The following is a 15,182-nucleotide window of genomic DNA, read 5'->3' as shown; positions in this document are numbered from 1 at the left end:
TTTAATGCCCATATTTATAAATGTCCAAGTGAATTTAGAGACGCAAATGAGGATAGTATTTTTAATAGTTGCCAAACTTGATTTCTTTTTCATTGAGTGATGTTTGTGTTGAGAGAAACCATAAAGTAATATAAGCTAAAAGTTTTTGTTTCCTTTGTGGTTCTGAAATTTGAGTGAGCTGAGGTATTGTGGTTCAGTGTACTCTGCGTCTGAAATTAAAATGTTTATTGAATAAATGAAACTTGTGCAAGTACAAAATGGTACTTTTACAATTTATAAAACAATAATGTGTCATTGATAGACTGACAGCATAACTGGCTGACTGTTCACAGTCAATTACATTTATTTTATGAGTTTCTTTTTTTTCCTATTCCTGCCTCTAGCAGCAATTAGCAAACAAAAAACCACATTTGTAACTGGCCATTCATTAAAGGATTAAGAATCCAGAAGACATGAGTTGGGGCAGCACAGTGGTGCAGTGGTTAGCACCGCAGCCTCACAGCTCCAGCGACCCGGGTTCAATTCTGGGTATGCCTGTGTGGAGTTTGCAGGTTCTCCCTGTGTCTGTGTGGGTTTCCTCCGGGTGCTCCAGTTTCCTCCCACATGCCAAAGACTTGCTGGTTGATAGGTTAATTGGCCATTATAAATTGCCACTAGTATAGGTAGGTGGTAGGGAAAAATAGGGACAGGTGGAGATGTGGTAGAAATATGGGATTCGTGTAGGATTAGTATAAATGGGTGGTTGATGGTCGGCACAGACTCGGTGGGCCAAAGGGCCTGTTTCAGTGCTGTATCTCTAAAACTAAAACTAAAATCCCACCATGGCCATTCGAAAATTTGAATTCAGTCTAAAACTGGTATCAATAAAAGTGACCTTGAGGCTGTCAGGTTGTTGGAACAGCCCGACTGTGTCACTCATGTGCTTCAGGAAAGGAAACCTGCTGTACTTACCTGATCTGGCCCAGCTGTGACTCCAGTCCCACATCAATGTGTTTGACTGTTAACTGCCCTCTGAATTGGCTAAGCAAGTCACTCAGTTGAGAAACTAGGGATGAGCAATAAATGCCTTGCCAGCAACAACCCCATCTTGAGAATGAAATAAAAAATTAAAGCCTGAGCTCCTTGCAGTGTGCTTCAGCCTGTTTAACATCCACTTGTTACCTGGATTGACTAGCTATCTCCAAAGGGAAACTGGATCTTGTTATGATCACTGCTGTGTTTTTTAATGCATAAATGTCAAAAATTTGGAACAAAGGACAGGAAAGTGCCAAATAATTTTAGAAACTAAGCTGTAATAGTAGCAATGAAAACTTGCTGTTGCAATTCTTAGAACTGGCTCTCCACAATTGTTCATAAATAAAATTGGATTCTCTGACTTTCAACTATTTGCAATATATGGCACCTGTTCATTTGAATATGCCTAGGAAATTTCTCAGTTTTCAATCAATACTACTACTAATGTAAATGATTAAATGTTTAAATTCCACCAATCTCAGCAGTGATTAATTGCATGTATTATTCTCTTGTTAACTTTTTCTGCTTGTTTGAATAATGCAAAGAAACCATCGTGTTCTTCTCCAAAGTCCCTGGATGTGCTGTCGCCTCCCAAACCTATGCCTATCTTTCCCACAACTCCATGTTTGAATCCCTCCAATCAGGTTTCCATCCTGCCACAAAACTGAAATGGCACTTATCAAAATCACAAGTTGCGTCCTGTGTGACTGTGACTGTGGTAAACTATCCCTCTTCGTCCTTCCCAACCTGTCAGCAGCCTTTGACATGGTTGACCACACCATCCTCATCCAACGCCCAACTGGGTGGGACTGCATCGCCTGCTTCCATTCTTATCTTTCCAGAATACCAGAGAATCACGTACAATGTCTCTGCTTCCCACTCCCACACTGTTACCTCTGATATTTCCCAAGGATTTTTCCTCCTATTTCTCATCTACATGCTGCCGCTCGGAGACATCATCCGAAAACACATTTGTTTCCACACGTATACTGACAGCAACCAGTCGTACCTCACCACTACCCTCTCTTAAAACCTCCACTGTCTCTAAATTGTCAGACTGTTTGTCTGAAATCCAGTAATGATGAACAGAAATTTCCTCCAACTAAATATTGGGAAGACTGAAGCCATTGACTATGTTCCCCACCACAAACTCTGTTCCCTAGGCACCATCCCTCGCCCTGGCAACTGTCTAAAGCTGAACCAGACATTTCACAACCTTAGTGTCATATTTGATCCTGAGATGAGCTTCTGACCTCATATCCATGCCATCACTAAGATTATCTATTTCCACCTCCGTAACATCGCCCGACTCTGCCCCGCTTCAGCTCTTCTGCTGCTGAAACCCTCATCCATGTCTTTGCCACCTCTAGGCTTGACTATTCCAATGCTGTCCTGGTCGGCCTCCCATCTTCCACCCTCCATAAACTTAAGCTCTTCCAAAATGCTGCTGCCCGCATCCTAACTCGCACCAAGTCCCATTCACCCATCACCCCTGCGTTTGCTGTTTTACATTGGCTCACGGTTAATTAATATCTCAATTTTAAAATTCTCATCCTTGTTTTCAAATCCCTCCATAGCCTTGTCCCTTCCTATATCTGTAAACTCCTCCTGCACTGCAACACTTGGAGATACCAGAGCCTCATCAATTCTGGCCTCCTGCATATCGTGATTTTAATCGCCCCATTGGTGGCCATGCTGAGGCCCTAAGCTCTGGAATTGTGCCAAATTCCTGGAACTCCCTACATAACAGCACTGTGGGTGTACCTACACCACACAGACTGCAGCAGTTCAAGAAAGTAACTCATTACCACCTTCTCAAGGGAAATTAGGAATGGGTAATAAATGTCAGTGGCGCCCACGTCCCATGAACAAATAATTTTTTTTTAAATTCCCTAAACCTCTCTGCCTTTGAGATGCTACTTATAACCTCTCTCTTTGACCAAGCTTTTGGTCATCTGCTCTTAATGTGGCTTGGTATCAATTTTTTATTTATTTATTGATACAGCACTGAAACAGGCCCTTCAGCCCACCAGGTCTGTGCCGACCAACAACCACCCATTTATACTAACCCTGCAGTAATCCCATATTCCCTACCACCTACCTACACTAGGGGCAATTTACAATGGCCAATTTACCTATCAACCTGCAAGTCTTTGGCTGTGGGAGGAAACCGGAGCACCTGGCGAAAACCCACACGGTCACAGGGAGAACTTGCAAACTCCGCATAAGCAGTATCCAGAATTGAACCCGGGTCCCTGGAGCTGTGAGGCTGCGGTGCTAACCACTGCGCCACTGTGATAATGTTCTTGTTTTGCACTTTGGGATATTTTACTACATTAAAAGTGCTATATAAATACATGTAATTTTGTAAAAATGCAAAACTATATATTTTTAAAAACATGGAAAGGGCTTATGGCTCTACAGAGATATTGCTACAGGACTTGAGATCTAGCATCCAATTTCCAGCTGCCCGGTTGATAAATCATTATGATTTTCACTGCGAGATTTATGCATTATAACTTCAGTGCTGGCAACAAACATCTTTCCATTTTACCCAACCAAACATCAGTTATATATAAAAGCAAAATACTGCGGATGCTGGAAATCTGAAATAAAAACAAGAAATGCTGGAACCACTCAGCAGGTCTGGCAGCATCTGTGGAAAGAGAAGCAGAGTTAATGTTTCGGGTCAGCGACCCTTCATCGGAACTGACAAATATCAGTTATATATTGTTGTATCTTAAGGATATAAACTATACTTAGGCAAATGACCAGTTGTGGTGTGAAGTTTGTTGTCAGGTAGAACCACTCAGAAACCAACATTTTCATTATCTCCAGGAATTTCTATGTAAAATCGTCAAACACAGGCATTAAATTGCATCACATACAATGGGGTAGATCTTGACCTTGTGTGATACTATAAAACGAGTGACAGCTAATCGGCAGCCCATTTTACATCGCTCCGATTTACATTTCCATTAAAGAGTGGCAGATTGAATCAAGGATAAAGGGAAAAAGAATCTGAATGCCTTCATACCCGGGTTCTGCTATTAGCAAAGCCTCATGTGTACAGTTAGTGCAATATGTTTCTGCGTGACCCTTCCTAGCTTTCTGCTCATATTAAGAGCTGCTTTGTTCATATTGATGGTGTATGACAATGTATTTAAATATTTTCACCTCGTTTTTCCTTAGTTATTGTTTTAATTGAGTGTCTATGATTCTGACAGTAATCATTACCATCAACAATTCAAATTCACAGTAAATTCACCTTCTAATATATGGGTTTAAAAAAAAATTAGTGATGTTAATTCTGGCAAATCACAAATGCATGAGGGAATCCAGCTATTATATTGCAAATCCTTTTGACGATGGTTTAAAGCTGTTTATAGAACAGCAAACATTGAGTTCTTCATTGATTTTCTCATCCTGAGTTGTATCTAAAGTTGTTTTGTTATGAGAGGTCAACATTGTTGTGACATTACCAAGGTTTTCGCAATAGAGTTCAGTTTTTTTTTATTCATTCGGGGAAGTTGGATCCCATTAGTTGCACAAAGAGAGACAAAGTCCGACTGTAGCTTTAAGAAACTTTATTGCAGTACTTAATTGTTACGTCTTCAGAAAACTTAACAGTGAACTGAACTAAAACTAAAATCAACACATACACTGAATTAACACTGAACTAACCCCCCCTCCCCGAACTAACTCTTCGTGCCAAATCAAAAGCCTTATTATAGTTATTCATACAAATCAGTAACACCTACTCTTTGCTCCCAATTGGTCTACAAACTTCTGCAGTTTCTTGGTGTCGGGGCCTGATTGGGGTACTGCCTTGCCAATTTGTTTTAACTTCTTACTCCAGTTTCCCATCCCCTTATCTCCTTGTGAACCATTAGGCTGATTGTTGTACAATAGGCTACTAATAAGCAGTCTGCAGCTGCCCCATTAGTTTCTGCTTGTTAGTCTGTTTCTGCTGATAAGTTGCCTCTGCAGCCCTGAAGTTATGAAGTCATTTCTGATAAGCTGTCTCTGCAGATCCGAGGTTATTTTGTTAGTAGGCTATACTTATTGATTAGTTCACTTTAAATGTCCCCAATAGTTCTGTTCCCACAGTGGACATCACTGGCTAGACCAGCATTTATTGCCCATCCCTAATTGCCCTTGAGAAGGTGGTGATGAGCCACCACCTTGAACCACTGCAGTTGTTCGGGTGTAGGTATACCCACAGTGCTGTTAGGAAGGGAGTTCCAGGAGTTTGACCCAATGACAGTGAAGGAACGGCAATATAGATCCAAGTCAGGGTGGTGTGTGGCTTGGAGGGGAACTTGCAGATAGTGGTGTTCCCATGCATCTGCTGCCCTTGTCCTTCTAGATGGTAGAGGCCTCGGGTTTGGAAGGTGCTGTGAAAGGAGCTTTGGTGAGTTTCTGCAGTGCATCTTGTAGATGGTACACACTGCTGCCACTGTGAGTCAGTGGTGGAGGGAGTGAATGTTGAAGGTGGTGGATGGGGTGCCAATCAAACGGACTGCTTTGTCCTGGATGGTGTCAAGCTTCTTGAGTGTTGTTGGAACTGCACCCATCCAGGCAAATGGAGAGTATTCCATCGCACTCCTCACTTGTGCCTTATAGATGGTGGACAAGCATTGGGGAAACAGGAGGTCAGTTACTTGCCACAGAATCCCCAGCCTCTGAGTTGCTCTTGTAGCCACAGTATTTATGTGGCTGGTCCAGTTCAGTTTCTGATCAATGGTGATCCCCAGGATGTTGATGATGTGGAATTCAGTGATGGTAATGCCATTGGACGTGAAGGGAAATGATTAGATTCTCTCTTGTTTGAGATGGTCATTGCCTGGCACTTTTGTAGCACGAATATTACTTGCCAGTTATCAGTCCAAGCCTGAATGTTGTCCAGGTCTTGCTGCATATGGACATGGGCTGCTTTAGTATCTGAGGAGCTACTCAATCCAAAACTGAGAACGTCCTTCATTCAATCAGCTAAATTATTTATAACATGGTTTTAGTTTAGTTTAGAGATACAGCACTGAAACAGGCCCTTCGGCCCACCGAGTCTGTGCCAACCATCAACCACCCATTTATACTAATCCTACACCAATTCATTATTCCTACCACATCCCCACCTGTCCCTATATTTCCCTACCACCTACCTATACTAGGGGCAATTGCTAATAGCCAATTTACCTATCAACCTGCAAATCTTTGGCATATGGGAGGAAACCGGAGCACCCAGAGGAAACCCACGCAGACACAGGGAGAACTTGCAAACTCCACACAGGCAGTACCCAGAATTGAACCCAGGTCGCTGGAGCTGTGAGGCTGCAGTGCTAACCACTGCGCCACTGTACCGCCCATGGTAATGAAACATGATTATAGTTTCATATTCAGCATGATACTATTGTCAATGCAATACCATATACACCTCATTGGCATGTTACTATACTTCTTTCCTCAGGTAATGCTTGTGCAGGTATAGTCCAGCTGGCAAGGTTAAGTTAATTTACATATGTCAGTCACTTGTTCAGTGACTAGCCTTTGCACGACAAAATGTGGCAGACTCAGCAGAGGACCACTCGCTACTCACTTGGACTCATTCAGTGCCTAATGTAGCAGTCTATTAAAAAAATCATCTCAATTGAAACAACATTCAGCTTCTCTATGCCAACAGGCATGCAACAGATTAAAATCAAATATCAATTCATTCCAACTATGCTCTAATAATGCAGAGTGTTGCAGTTGAACCCCACCTTATAATTTAGCAAAAATTTTGTGAAAAATCTGATCTCTATTTAAAAGGAGTCTATCAAAGACAGTGGAACATTATTGTATAATGTTATGATATAACTGCCACTGAATTACCATTAAGAGTTAAATCTTTAAGGGCTCAACAAAGCACTGTTGTTTCAGAACTGATTTATTCTAATTTACACAGAAAACTCAGTACAGATGATCTAATTTCTAAAAAATCAACACCTGAATGATTTTAATCTTATACTAATATTGATATTCAGACTCTCATTCCTTTACGATAAATTTGTCATTGCAATACAGCAAAGCATTCCACTTGCTCCCTCTAACGGATTAATAATTACATTCAGTGCTCAGAGCTACATTCAGATGTGCCTTGCCTTTACTGCTTGTTACATGCTTGGCCAAGATGCACATCAGTGAACTTCCAATATATTAGCATGCCAATTGAAGGAACTAACACATTGTGTAAAACTTAAAATACTTAGACACAACAGTCAACATGCTGCTTTCTTTTCTGTGTAATCTTAACAATTACACCATTCATTTCTGGAAGTAGAACACTTTTCCAAGGTGAAACAGCTTCTCTATGTGTGCCTATCAAACTCATTCATAATTTTAAAGACCCACTATTAGGTCATCCCTCACCCTTCCCTTTTCTGGAGAAAACTGTCTCAACTTGTTCATCCTTTCCTGATAAGTATATCCTCTAAGTTCTTCTTTAGCAGAAAAATAGGTTGATCTCAAGCAGGATTTGATTTCAACAGGCTTTAGATTTTACCTGCCCCAATACTGAAAATAAAGTAATAGTTAATTCATTGAATATTGTCTGCAACTGGATTTTGCCAGATTATTTAGTCAGTACTCAATGGTGTTTCCAAACTGTGTGTCATACTCTGGCTTCATATTTTGTTGATTTGCTCAAAGTAAAATAGCAAAAGTCTGAACTGAGTAGGTCAACAACATCTAAATCAAAAGCAAGGAAAGATTACTATGGCTTCATTAAAGATTGTCAACCCTGAATGGCTTGGCAGGAGAACCTATGAATAAAATAAATGAGGAAGGCAAACCAATGAAATTACTCAGTAACACTTTTTTATAATTGTCTGCAATTATTTTATCTTCATTCTGCTGAGTATGAGCTAAAAATAAGGTTTCTAATATGATAAAAACATTAAAATCTCTGTGCTTTACCATGAAATTGTAGAAATGCAGGTTAATAACAAGAACAACTTTTGATTGTATCGCGCTTTTAAAGTGATAAAAACATCCCAAGGCTCTTCACAGGAGTATTATAAGACAAAATATTACACTGAGCCTCATATAAGGTCAGATGACCAAAGGCTTGGTCAAAGAGGCAGGTTTTAAGTAGCGTCTTAAAGGAAGAAAGCGAGGCAGAGGCGGAGAGGTGTAGGGAGGGAATTCCAGAACTTAGGGCCTAGGCAGCTGAAGGCACTGCCACTAATGGTGGAGTGACTAAAATCGGGGATGCGCAAGAGTCCAGAATTAGGTAAGCTTCTTCACTATTGAGGATATAAGTAACATCCCAGTATTAGCTGTAAGTCAGGAAATGGAAAGGAGGGAGGAACGCAAGAAAATTACAATCACCAGGGAAGTGGTACTGAACAAATTGTTGGAGCTGCGGGCTGACAAGTCCCCGGGTCCTGATGGACTTCATCCTAGGATGTTAAAAGAAGTGGTTAGTGAGATAGTTGAGGCGTTAGTTTTAATTTTCAAAAATTCCCTAGAATCGGGGAAGGTTCTGTTGGCTTGGAAAATAGCGAATGTAACTCCTTAATTTAAAAAGGGGGACAGAAAGTGGGAAACGACAGGCCAGTTAGCTTAACATCTGTCTCAGGGAAAATGTTAGAACCAATATTAAAGATGTTATAGTAGGGCAATTAGAAAAATTCAAGGTAATCCAGCAGGGTCAACATGGTTTTGTGAAAGGGAAATCATGTTTAACCATTTTATTGGAGTTCTTTGAGGGAGTTACATGTGCTGTGGATAAAGGGGAACAGGTGGATGTATTGTACTTAGATTTCCAGAAGGCATTTGATAAGGTGCCACATCAAAGATTATTGCAGAAAATAAAAGCTCCTGGTGTAGGGGGTAACATATTGGCATGGATAGAAGATTGGTTAGCTAACAGGAAAGAGAGTAGGCATAAATGGGTCATTTTCTGGTTGGCAAGATGTAACAAGTGGTGTGCCACAGGGATCTGTGCTGGGGCCTGAACTTTTTACAATTTATATAAATGACTTAGATGAAGGTATGTTTGCTAAATTTACTGATGACACAAAGATAGGTAGGAAAGTAACTTGTGAAGAGGACATAAGGGGGATACAAAGGGATATAGATAGGTTAAGTGAGTGGTCAAAGACCTGGCAAATGGAGTATAATGTGGGAAAGTGTGAAATTGTCCACTTTGGCAGGAAGAATAAAAAAGAAGCATTTTATCTAAATGGTGAGAGATTGCAGAGCTCTGAGATGCAAAGGGATCTGGGTGTCCTAGTGCATGAATTGCAAAAGGTTAGTATGCAGGTACAGCACATAATTAGGAAAGCTAATAGAATGTTATCATTTATCGCGAAGGGAATTGAATACAAAATTAGGGAGGTTATGCTTCAGCTATACAGGGCATTGGTGAGACCACATCTGGAATAATGTGTACAATACTGGTCTCCTTATTTAAGGAAGGATGTAAATGCGTTGGAGGCAGTACAGAGAAGGTTTACTGGACTAATAGCTGGAATGGATGGGCTGCCTTATGAGGAAAGATTGCACAGGCTAGGCTTGTATCAGCTGGAATTTAGAAGAGTAAGAGGTGACGATTGAAACATATAAGATCCTGAGGAGTCTTGACAGGTTGGATGTGGAAAGGATGTTTCCCCTTGTGGGAGAATCTAGAACTAGGGGGTCACTGTTTAAAAAGAAGGGGTTGCCCATTTAAGACAGAGATGAGGAGAATTATTTTCTCTCAGGGTCATGAGTCTTTGGAACTCTCTTCCTCAAAAGGCAGTGGAAACAGAGTGAATATTTTGAAGGCAGAGGTAGATAGGTTATTGATAAGCAAGAGGGTGGAAGGTTATCGGGGGTAGGTGGAAATGTGGAGTAATCTGTTCAGCCATGAACTTATTGAATGGTGGAGCAGGCTTGAAGGGCCGAGTGGCCTACTCCTGCTTCTAATTCATATGTTCACAGATATCTTGGAGAGTTTGGGGCTGGAGGAGATTACAGAGATAGAGAGGCGTGAGGCGATGGATTTATTTGAAAACAAGGATGACAATTTTAAAATCAAGACGTTGCTTGACCAGGAGCCAAAGTAAGCCAGTGAGCGCAGGATGATCGGTGAACATGATTTAGTGCGGGTTACACCCAAGGTGCAGGCAGATAGATGTGACCGTTAGAAGGGGCATGCAGTCAGTGCAGGAATCCCCTGTGGCTATCCCCCTCTCTAACAAGTATACCATTTTGGATACTGTTGCAGGGAATGGCCTATCAGGGGAAAACAGCAGCAACCAGAGCAGTGGCACCACGGCTGGCACTGTTCAGCAGGGAGGGACAAAGCGCAGAAGAGCAATAGTTATAGGGGACTCTATAGTCAGGGGCACAGATAGGCGCTTCCGTGGACGTGAAACAGACTCAAGGATGATATGTTGCCTCCCTGGTGCCAGGGTCAAGGATGTCTCCGAACGGACAGGGGGCATTCTGAAGGGGGGGGGGGTGAACAGCCAGAGGTTGTGGTACACATCGGTACCAACGACATAGGCAGGAAGAGTGACAAGATTCTGCAGGGGGAGTTTAGGGAGTTAGGTAGAAAGTTAAAAGACAGGACCTCTAGGGTTGTAATCTCGGGATTACTCCCTGTGCCACGTGCCAGTGAGGCTAGAAATAGGAAGATAGTGCAGCTAAACACGTGGCTGAACAGCTGGTGTAGAAGGGAGGGTTTCAGATATCTGGACCATTGGGATCTCTTCAGGGACAGATGGGACCTGTACAAGAAGGACGGGTTGCATCTAAACTGGAGAGGCACAAATATCCTGGCTGCGAGGTTTGCTAGCGTCATTCGGGAGGATTTAAACTAGTGCGGCAGGGGGGTGGGAACCAGAGCAGTAGGACAGCAAGTGAAATAAATGAGGGGGAACTAGTAAATAAGGCCAGTAAGACTAACAGGAAGAGCAGGCAGGGAGATGTTGCGGAGCACAGCGGGACTGGTGGTCTGAAGTGCATTTGTTTCAATGCGAGAAGTATAACAGGTAAGGCAGATGAACTTAGAGCTTGGATTAGTACTTGGAACTATGATGTTGTTGCTATTACAGAGACTTGGTTGAGGGAAGGACAGGATTGGCAGCTAAATGTTCCAGGATTTAGAAGCTTCAGGTGGGATAGAGGGGGATGTAAAGGGGGTGGGGGAGTTGCATTACTTGTTAAGGAGAATATCACAGCTGGACTGCGGGAGGACACCTCGGAGGGGTCGTGCAGCGAGGCAATATGGGTGGAGCTCAGGAATAGGAAGGGTGAAGTCACGATGTTGGGGGTTTTCTACAGGCCTCCCAACAGCCAGTGGGAGGTAGAGGAGCAGATATGTAGACAGATTTTGGAAAGATGTAAAGGTAACAGGGTTGTAGTGGTGGGTGATTTTAACTTCCCCTATATTGACTGGGACTCACTTAGTGCTAGGGGCTTGGATGGGGCAGAATTTGTAAGGAACGTCCAGGAGGGCTTCTTGAAACAATATGTAGATAGTCCAACTAGGGATGGGGCCATATTGGACCTGATATTGGGGAATGAGCCCTGTCAGGTGGTCGAAGTTTCAGTAGGGGAGCATTTCGGGAACAGTGACCATAATTCCATAAGTTTTAAGGTACTTGTGGATAAGAGTAGTCCTCAGGTGAAGGTGCTAAATTGGGGGAAGGCTAATTATAACAATATTAGGCAGGAACTGAAGAATTTAGATTGGGGGCGGCTGTTTGAAGGTAAATCAACATCTGACATGTGGGAGTCTTTCAAATGTCAGTTAATTAGAATCCAGGACCGGCATGCTCCTGTGAGGAAGAAGGATAAGTTTGGTAAGTTTCGGGAACCTTGGATAACACGGGATATTATGAACCGAGTCAAAAAGAAAAAGGAACCATTCGTAAGGGCTGGATGGCTAGGAACAGACGAATCCCTTGAGGAATATAAAGACAGTAGGAAGGAACTTAAGCAAGGAGTCAGGAGGGCTAAAAGGGGTCATGAAAAGTCATTGGCAAACAGCATTAAGGATAATCCCAAGGCTTTTTATACGTATATAAAGAGCAAGAGGGTAACTAGGGAAAGGGTTGGCCCACTCAAGGACAGAGAAGGGAATCTATGTGTGGAGTCAAAGGAAATGGGCGAGGTACTAAATGAGTACTTTGCATCAGTATTAACCAAAGAGAAGGACTTGGTGGATGATGAGCCTAGGGAAGGGAGTGTAGATAGTCTCAGTCATCTCATTATCAAAAAGGAGGAGGTGTTGGGTGTCTTGCAAAGCATTAAGATGGATAAGTCCCCAGGGCCTGATGGGATCTACCCTAGAATACTGAGGGAGACAAGGGAAGAAATTGCTGGGGCCTTGACAGAAATCTTTGCATCCTCATTGGCTACAAGTGAAGTCCCAGAGGACTGGAGAATAACCAATGTTGTTCCTTTGTTTAAAAAGGGTAGCAAGGATAATCCAGGAAATTATAGGCTGGTGAGCCTTACGTCAGTGGTAGGGAAATTATTAGAGAGGATTCTTCGGGAAAGGATTTACTCCCATTTGAAACAAACGAACTTATTAGCGAGAGGCAGCATGGTTTTGTGAAGGGGAGGTCGTGTCTCACTAATTTGATTGAGTTTTTTGAGGAAGTGACAAAGATGATTGATGAAGCAAGGGCAGTGGATGTTATCTATATGGACTTCAGTAAAGCCTTTGACAAGGTCCCTCATGGCAGACTGGTACAAAAGGTGAAGTCACACGGGATCAGAGATGAGCTGGCAAGATGGATACAGAACTGGCTCAGTCAAAGAAGACAGAGGGTAGCAGTGGAAGGGTGTTTTTCTGAATGGAGGGATGTGACCTGTGGTGTTCCGCAGGGATCAGTGCTGGGAACTTTGCTCTTTGTAGTATATATAAATGATTTGGAGGAAAATGTAGCTGGTCTGATTAGTAAGTTTGCGGACGACACAAAGGTTGGTGGAGTTGCGGATAGTGATGAGGATTGTCAGAGGATACAGCAGGATATAGATCAGTTGGAGACTTGGCCGGAGAAATGGCAGATGGAGTTTAATCCGGACAAATGTGAGGTAATGCATTTTGGAAGGTCTAATGCAGGTGGGAAGTATACAGTAAATGGCAGAACTCTTAGGAGTATTGACAGGCAGAGAGATCTGGACGTACAGGTCCACAGGTCACTGAAAGTGGCAACGCAGGTGGATAAGGTAGTCAAGAAGGCATATGGCATGCTTGCCTTCATCGGGCGGGGCATAGAGTATAGAAATTGGCAAGTCATGCTGCAGCAGTACAGAACTTTAGTTAGGTCACACTTAGAATATTGCGTGCAATTCTGGTCGCCACACTACCAGAAGGACGTGGAGGCTTTGGAGAGGGTACAGAAGAGGTTTACCAGGATGTTGCCTGGTCTGGAGGGCATTAGCTATGAGGAGAGGTTGGATAAACTCGGATTGTTTTCACTGGAACGACGGAGGTGGAGTGGCGCCATGATAGAGGTTTACAAAGTTATGAGCGGCATGGACAGAGTGGATAGTCAGAAGCTTTTCCCCAGGGTGGAAGAATCAGTTACCAGGGGACATAGGTTTAAGGTGAGAGGTGCAAAGTTTAGAGGGGATGTGCGGGCAAGTTCTTTACACAGAGGGTGGTGAGTGCCTGGAACTTGCTGCCAGGGGAGGTAGTGGAAGCAGGTACGATAGCGACGTTTAAGTGGCATCTTGACAAATACATGAATAGGATGGGAATAGAGGGATACGGTCCCCGGAAGAGCAGAAGGTTTTAGTTTAGGCAGGCATCAAGATCGGCGCAGGCTTGGAGGGCCGAATGGCCTGTTCCTGTGCTGTACTGTTCTTCGTTCTTTGTTAAGACATGGGCAGCAGAATTTTGGATGACCTCAAGTTAACGGAGGGTAGAATGTGGGAGACAGGCCAGGATTGTGTTGGAATAGTCAAGTCTAGAGGTAACAAAGGCATGAATGAAGGTTTCAGCAGCAAATGCGCTAAGATGGGGTGAAGTGGGGTGATCTTACAGAGGTGGAAATAGGTAGTCTTGGAGATGACGTACATATGTGATTGGAAGCTCATCATGGGGTCAAATATATTGCTAGGAAGAGGGATGGAGTTGGAGTTGGAGTTTGGAGCAGGGACTGAAAAAAATGGCTTCAGTCTTCCCAATATTTAAGTGGAGGAAATTTCTGCTCATCCAGTACTGGATGTCAGATAATTAGCAACAGTGGAGGAATAGAGAGAGGTGATTGGTGAGGTAGAGTTGGGTGTTATCAGCATACATGTGAAAACTAATGCTGTGCTTTCAATGATGTTGTTGAGGGAAGCATGTCGATGAAAAATAGGAGAGGGCCAAGGATAGATCCTTGAGGCACACCAGAGGTAACAGTGCGGGATTGGAAAGAGAAGCCATTGCAAGTGATACTCTGGCTGCGATTAGATAGATAAAAACGGAACCAGGTGAGAACAGTTCCACCCAGCTAGACGACAGTGGAGAGGCTTTGGAGGAGGATGGTGTGGTCAACCATGTCAAAGGCTACAGACAAGTCAAGAAGGCTGAGGAAGGATAGTTTACCTTCGTCATAATCACATAGGATGTCATTTGTGACTTTGATAAGTGTTGTTTTGGTACCCTAGCAAAGGCCGAAACCTGACTGGAGGATTCAAACATGGAGGTTCTGGAAAGGTGGCTATTGATTTAGGATGAGGCATAAAAAAGAAAAAACACTGGGGTTCATTTCTAGAGGGATACAATTGAAAATCAGAGACGTTATGTCAAACTTCTATAGAAGCTTGGTTAGATCACACTGGGAGTACTGTGAACAGTGCTGCTCTCTATATTATTAAAAAGATATAGAGATATTGGAGAAGGTGCAAAAAGGATTTGCTGGAATGATACCAGAACTGTGAGATTATGCCTATCAGGAAAAACTAAACAGGCTGGGGCTCTTTTCCCTGGGAAAGAGAAGACTGAAGGGATGACCTGACAGTGGTCTTTAAGATTATGGAAGGTTTTGATAGGGTAGATGTAGAAAGATGGAGAGTATTAGATGGGGGAAGTCCAGTATTAGGAGCAATAAATATAAGATACTCACTAATAAATCCAATAAGGAATTCAGGAGAAACTTCTTTACCCAGGTAATGGTTAGAATGTGGATCTCACTGCT

The sequence above is a fragment of the Heterodontus francisci genome, chromosome 32 (genome assembly GCF_036365525.1).
Source record: "Heterodontus francisci isolate sHetFra1 chromosome 32, sHetFra1.hap1, whole genome shotgun sequence".
NCBI classification, from domain to species: Eukaryota; Metazoa; Chordata; class Chondrichthyes; order Heterodontiformes; family Heterodontidae; genus Heterodontus; species Heterodontus francisci.
This window is presented reverse-complemented; position numbering follows the sequence as displayed.